Raw genomic sequence first — 7,831 nt, 5'->3', positions numbered from 1 at the left:
AATTCTCTCCAGGGTTCCTTTCAAGGCTAGGTCCCTGCCACTATCATAATCAGCCTGGCCACTGGAAGAATTACCCAAAGTTCAAAAGAAGGCCTTATTCACAGCCCAAAGCTACCCTCTTGGACCCTTTTCATGAACATTCTGGGAAATTTGAAATGCACCTCCCTTTTGTAAACAAACACTCATGAAGTCCTGAGAAAAGTTTGGGGTCTTTCCATTGGGAGAGCTGGACCTTCTTTTATAGTAGCTGAGGCTATTACCACTCTTGTGGACATAGAGACATACCACTCTTGTGTCTTGAACCCCACCAGCCTTCAGGCCCTCTTCCTTAGAGTGCCAGAATGGTCCAAATGGTGTGAGTTCCAAACACGGTTGTGAAGGTAAGTCAGTTAACCCCCTTGCCTTCTGAGATAGGTTCTTTTCAGGGAAGTCATTAGTTACTTCTGTCCCTGTACATTTTGGGGGGCCAAGACCTCCTGGGAAAATTACACACTTACATTTCCTTTTCCCTAAAAGGAGAAATACACTTTTATTTTGACTCCTCAGGGTCTACCTCCAACTCTTGTCCTGATATTGAGATTCCCCATCACAAGGATTTGTTAGATTCTGTTCCTTCTACATTATGGTCTACCTCTTCAAACAACATTGAACACATTCATTCAGTTCAGTTCAGTCACTCAGTTGTGTCCAACTCTCTGCCACCTCATGGACTGCAGTACACCAGGCTTTCCTGTCCATCATGAACTCCCGGAGCTTACTCAAACTTATGTCCATCGAGTTGGCGATGCTATCGAACCATCTCATCCTTTGTCGTGACCTTCTGCTCCCACCTTCAATCATTCTCAGCATCAGGGTCTTTTCAGATGAGTCAGTTCTTCACATCAGGTGGCCAAAGTATTGGAGTTTCAGCTTCAACATCAGTCCTTCCAATGAATATTCAGTACTGATTTCCTTTAGGATTGACTGGTTGGATCTCCTTGCAGTTCAAGGGACTCTCAAGAGTCTTCTCCAACACCACATTTCAAAAGCATCAATTCTTCGGCACTCAGCTTTCTTTATAGTCCACCTCTCACATCTGTACATGACTACTGGAAAAACTAAAGCTTTGACTAGACAGACCTTTGTTGGCAAAGTAATGTCTCTGCTTTTTAATATGCTATCTAGGATGGTCATAAGAAAAGGCAATGGCACCCCACTCCAGCACTCTTGCCTAGAGAATCCCATGGACAGAGGAGCCTGGTGGGCTGCAGCCCATGGAGTCGCTAAGAGTCAGACACGACTGAGAGAATTCACTTTCATTTTTCACTTTCATGCATTGGAGAAGGAAATGGCAACCCACTCTAGTGTTCTTGCCTGGAGAATCCCAGGGATGGGGGAGCCTAATGAGCTGCCGTCTATGGGGTTGCACAGAGTTGGACACAACTGAAGCAACTTAGCAGCAGCAGCAGCAGGATGGTCATAACTTTTCTTCCAAGGAGCAAACATCTTTTAATTTCATGGCTGCAGTCACCATCTGTGATTTTGGAGCCCAAAAAAATAAAGTCTGTCACTGTTTCCATTGTTTCCCCATCTATTTCCCATGAAGTGATGGGACCAGATGCCATGATCTTGGTTTTCTGAATGTTGAGTTTTAAGCCAACTTTTTCACTCTCCCCTTTCACTTTCATCAAGAGGCTCTTAGTTCTTCTTCATTTTCTGCCATTAGGGTGGTGTCATCTGCATATCTGAGGTTATTGATTGGACTTCCCTGGTGGCTCAGATGGTAAAAGTGTCTGCCTACACAATTCAGGAGACCAGGGTTTGATCCCTGGGTTGGGAAGATCCCCTGGAGAAGGAAATGGCAACCCACTCCAGTACTCTTGCCTAGAAAATCCCATGGACGGAGGAGTCCATGGGGTCACCAAGAGTCGGACACGACTAAGTTTATTGATTAGGTGCTATCAATTAAGATCCAGGTAGATTCTAATAAACCTTTGCCTCACCTCAGACAATACTCTCTCAGGCCTGAGGCCCTAGAAAGAATTCATCTGACTGTCAAGGCACACTTCCAGAAGAGACTCATCATCCCATGCTTTGGTCCCTGTAGCCCACCAGTCCTTCCCACAGGCAAGTCTCATTCCTGAGGTTGGTATTTCGTTCAGGATCTCTAAGCCATAAACAGTATAGTTATACCACATCACCCCATAGCCCCCAACCTCACAGCAACCTCGATTTAATCCCTCTGAGCACACTGCTGCTGCTGCTAAGTCGATTCAGTCGCGTCTGACTCTGTGCGACCCCATAGACGGCAGCCCACCAGGCTTCCCCATCCCTGGGATTCTCCAGGCAAGAACACTGGAGTGGGTTCCCATTTCCTTCTCCAATGCATGAAAGGGAAAAGTGAAAGTGAAGTTGCTCAGTCGTGTCCGACTCTAGTGACCCCATGGACTGCAGCCTACCAGGCTCCTCCATCCATGGGATTTTCCAGGCAAAAGTACTGGAGTGGGGTGCCATTGCCTTCTCCGTCTGAGCACACAGTTCTTTACAGTTAAAGATTTATGTAGTGCTTTCTTCAGCCTGCCTGTCCATCCAGATAGCCAGTACTTGTTTGTCTTTACTTGGGAAGGACATCAAAATACTTGGATCATTATGCCTCAGGGCTACACAGAAAACCCTACTTACTTTTCACAGATACTGAGAGGAGACTTGGCCAGTGTGAATTTTGCCCACAGCTCTACTTTTCTTCCATATGTTGATGACTTTGTTATGCTCTCCTTCTAAGGAAGCATGCCTCAAGGAGAGCCTATTCCTTCTAACTCAGCTAGCACACAAAGGCAGAAGTCTCAAGGAGAAAGTTGCAGTTTGTTCAAACCCAGGTAAGATACTTGAGTCACGCGTCAAGGGCACATCTGTTTCCCACTTCTTCCCACCAAGTGCCATTTGAGTTGCTTCTTTGGACTAACAGGCTATTGCAGAGTTGGGTTCCTAATTTCTGCTTGTATGCACAAAACCTTTTTCCCTGCTAAAAGGCAGAGGCCCAATCCTCTTGATTGGAATAATGAGGCTGAATCAGCTTTTCAAACTTTAAATGTTCAGTTGGCCACAGCCCCTGCTGTAGGGGACCCTAACTATTTTCTTCCCTTTCTTCTATTTGTTCATGAAGTTATTAATAACAGGAAACACGCTTGGAGAGCTCATTCAGTCCCATGGGGGGAAACAGAGACTATTGGCTTTTAGGGCCAACAGTTGAAGCCTGTAGGTCAAGATCTTTCACCTTGCCTCCAAGCAATAGCAGCCACCACTGCCCTTCTGCAGGTTCTAGAATAGACAGTTTTGAGGTCTCCCTTATGGATTTTTGTCCCTTAACTGGTTGAGGCACTCCACACACTCTTATCTGCTCACTGACTGACATTCTATGACATCTTGCTTTTCTCTCCAAATGTCTTTTTGTGTTATGGTAATGCCCTAAATCCTGCTACCCTCTTAACATCAGCAACAGATAAGACCTCACATGGTTGCATAACCACAGTTGGTATTTTGCCTAGTCTGCATCCAGATTGCAAGAAACGCCTTTAGACAAGCTTGACATCTTCTGCTGTATCTATGAAGTAGTGCTGGACAACTGAAATCTGGATACGCTGTCAGTATTCCCGTCACTATAATAGAATCCAATGCTCTGCCCCTACTTTCTTCAGCCCAACAAGTTGAACCATACACACTAACTTGCACCTGCACACTGTAGCCTCTGGCAAAGGTGCTAACATTTACACTGATAGCAGTTGTGTTTTTGAAGGATCTCATGACTTTGAAATGCTTTGGAAACAGAGAGGGGGAAGTGAAATTGAAATTGAAAATGGCCCCTTTGTTAAGGCTTTGCTGGATGCCATCTTGCTGCAGGACAGTTGGCAATGGTAAGTTGCCAGGCCTTCCAAAGACAGCACTGAAGGAAAGAGAAACTGACTGGCTGACAGAGTTGCTAAGGCCGCAGCATTACAAGACTCAGGCTTCATAAAGAAACTTCTGTTGGTCACTGTTCACACCAAGTTAACTGTGTACTACTTGGAAGGACACCCAAGATTTAAAGGATATTATCAGAAACGGGAAAGCGCATGCTACAGTTAGGAAAGAATAGTGATGGGCTTCTGAAGGGTGCACGTTTGACCAACATCCTTGGCTTTGGTATGGGCCAGACAACCATCCGGCTCTTTCTGCAGTTGCTCAAGAAACCATTTTAAAGTTAATACAGGCAATAACTCGTTAAAGAATTGATAAAATGATAGCCTGAGGGAAACAATACTTTTAGAGACCTCCCATAGTAGCAGCTCAAATATGTCAACAGTATCAGATCTGTCTGAGGTACAACCCACCAAAACCTATTCATATTCTCAAGGCCACTTTCCTTTACCTGCTGGTTCCTCTACTATCCAGCAACTGAATTTTAGCCAGCTGCCTCCCTCTCAAGGATCCAAACATGTTCTTGTGATGGTTTGTATGTATTGTCATTGAATGGAAGCCTTCCCTTGCAGACAGGCAGCCAGCCTTGCAGTGGCCAAAACATTATTGGAAGAAATTATTCTCACGTGGGGACTTCTCTTGGAATTACATGATAAAAGTACCATTGCACTAGACAAATTCCAAATGTTGCTTGTGAAGTCTAGCCTACAACATTTCTGCTGTACCCATCAGCCTCAATCCTCTGGTCAAATGGAAAGAACTAATGTGTGTGCGTGTGTGCTTGGTTGCTCTGTCATGTCCAACTCTTTGTGACCCCGTGGACTGTAGCCTGCCAGGCCCCTGTCCATGGAATTTTCCAGGCAAAAATACTGGAGTGGGTTGCCATTTCCTCCCCCAGGGGATCTTCCTGACCCAGGGATCAAACTCCCATGTCTTGTGTCTTTTGCCTAGGCAGGCGGAGTCGTTACCACTGTGTGCCACCAGGAAGCCAAAAGAACTAACAGCATAATAAAAACATGGAATATTACTCAGCCATAAAAAGGAGCACATTTGAGTCACTTCTAATGAGGTGGATAAACATAGAGCCTATTATATGGAGTAAAGTAAGTCAGAAAGAGAAAAATACCACATAAAAGCATATATTTGGAATCTAGAAAGATGGTCCTGATGAACCTATGTGCAGAGTAGCAATGGAGATGCAGCCATAGAGAAAAAGACTTATGGATACAGTTAGGGAAGGAAAGGGAGGGATAAACTGAAATAGTAACATTGAAACATATACATTACCATATGTAAAATGGATAACCAAAGGAAATTTGCTACATGACACAGGGAGGTCAAACCCAGTGTTCTCTGACAATCTAGAGAGGTGGGGTGGGAGGTGGGAGGCAGGTTCAAGAGGGAGGGGACATATGTATACCTTTGATTCATGCTGATACATGGCAAAAACTAACACAATATTGTAAAGCAATTATCCAATTAAAATGTAAAAAACCACAATTGGCAAAACTCTCAGTGTCTTTCAGTCTCCTTGGCCCAATTTACTACTCATGGTTTTATTAAACTTAAGATCTACACCCTTTGGAAGACACAAATTGTCACCATTTGACATAATTACTTGATGACTCACAATTCTTGACTCACAGTTATACAAGCCCCTTCTAGTCAAGGGATATCTTTTACATTATTGCCAAAATCTCATTAAGACTCTAAAGAAAAATGAGCACCTGGTTGAGAAACCTTTACATAGGAAAGCACTCCCGGGAGATGAAGAACTCGCATACCACAGTTTACAACCAGGGGACTATGTTTATTGGAAAAGACAACTTTTATAAGGACTCTTTGCAGCCCAGGTGGAAGGGACTCCATCAGGTACTCTTTACTGGCACAAAGTTGTGCCAGTAAACCTAAAGGCACTGACTCTTAGATTCATGTTTCTCATTTGAAAAAGGCTTCCCTACCTGAATGGGCTTCTGAAATAGTTGGAGACTTAAAGCTGAAACTGACCGAGTGAAGCAAATGACACCTGACATAGACAACTCTCCCAAGATTCAGGTTAGGCCAGTATATTCCACGATCACTATTAATGAAGTCTTTGTTTTTCTTTGTTCTAATTGCTATCACAAAGTTGCTTTATCTCCTTCAATATGTAATAACTGATAACAGCAACTTGCAGCTCTTCTCCTTATAGACACATTATCTGGGAGTGAAAATCTTCATGCTTGGGTGCATGCTTGGAATTAAAGTTTAAAGGAAGTGACCCAGGTCCTTTGGTCCCTTAAATTCGACTACGAAGGACTGGAGAATTGAACTTTTGGGACTCCTTCTTGTAGCTTCAGGTTTATTAATACTCTTTACCTTATTACATACAGTGAGCATCCTCCATTGGTAGTAATTCTATGAAAACCATATATCTTGTCAGAACTCTCCTGGAAAGAAGCCTCTAGCTCCAATTTTTGGCCATTCAACTAATCTATTCAGCTTAGTATTCTTTATTTAACCAAGGCCATGAGCCACCATTTCTTCTCTTTATATTAAAATGACTGATTTTACTTGGATAGTTTTTTTACTTCTGTTATTATTCTTTCTTAAAACCCATCCAGAACCTTTATGCCTGGAAGAATAATGCCCTAGTCTGCATTTTCCAGTCTAGCCCCCGAAGGAAATCCAACAGATTGTTGACTATACTATGGGAACCCCAAACTCATTCATCAAACAATGGGATTCCCCTGCCTTAGCTATTTCCAATCTTATTAATATCCCTCCATCATATCCTGTATAGAATTAACTATTTTCCCAGTATACCATGTTTGCCTACTTGAATTCACAGCTCCTTTTCCCTGTTTGGTCAACAGAATCAGACAAAAACCTCAATTAGTTCTTAGAACATTTGTTCCAATAAAACCGAGAAACACTGGCTCTCATCTTTACCTTGCTGTGCAACAGAATATATCCTCATGATGATCCCCATGTTCCTACAAGGAAGGCTTCTAAGTTCAGTTCAGTTTAGTTGCTCAGTCGTGTCCGACTCTTTGCGACCCCATGAATTGCAGCACGCCAGGCCTCCCTGTCCATCACCAACTCCCGGAGTTCACTCAGACTCATGTCCATCGAGTCGGTGATGCCATCCAGCCATCTCATCCTCTGTCGTCCCCTTTTCCTCCTGCCCCCAATCCCTCCCAGCATCAGAGACTTTTCCAATGAGTCAACTCTTCGCATGAGGTGGCCAAAGTACTGGAGTTTCAGCTTCAACATCATTCCTTCCGAAGAAATTCCAGGGCTGATCTCCTTTAGGATGGACTGGTTGAATCTCCTTGCAGTCCAAGGGACCCTCAAGAGTCTTCTCCAACACCACAGTTCAAAAGCATCAATTCTTCAGCACTCAGCTTTCTTCACAGTCCAACTCTCACATCCATACATGACCACAGGAAAAACCATAGCCTTGACTAGATGGACCTTTGTTGGCTAAGTAATGTCTCTGCTTTTGAATATGCTTCTAAAAGCCTGCTCAAATATAACTGACCCATGATTTAATCTCACGTTGACTCCTTTCCCTGTGCCCCATCTGGCTGTGTCTCTATTTGTGGGTGGAAGATGTCCTGCCTCAACACCGCCCAACCCCAGGTTCTCAATGTGCCCCAGGGCTTTTACTGGCCCCTTTGTGTTCAGTTCTCCAGAAATTAGCAGGTAGCACCCATGTTCTACTTCCCACCTCTGCTGAGATATCTCTTTTAAGGGATTTCAGAACTATCTAAGAATTCTATTCCCCAAGTTGAGAATTGGAACCCTTGAGAATATGGTTTGAAATTTCTCTGCCAAAGCAGCATAGCTAATGCCATAGTTAATAGCATTAAGTGACCAAAAAAATTTTCTTTTTTTTTTTACTTTTATTTGCATT

This window comes from Bos indicus x Bos taurus, chromosome 21 (genome assembly GCF_003369695.1).
Source record: "Bos indicus x Bos taurus breed Angus x Brahman F1 hybrid chromosome 21, Bos_hybrid_MaternalHap_v2.0, whole genome shotgun sequence".
Taxonomy (NCBI): Eukaryota; Metazoa; Chordata; class Mammalia; order Artiodactyla; family Bovidae; genus Bos; species Bos indicus x Bos taurus.
The sequence above is the reverse complement of the archived record's forward strand: the minus strand, read 5'-3'. Positions refer to the sequence as shown.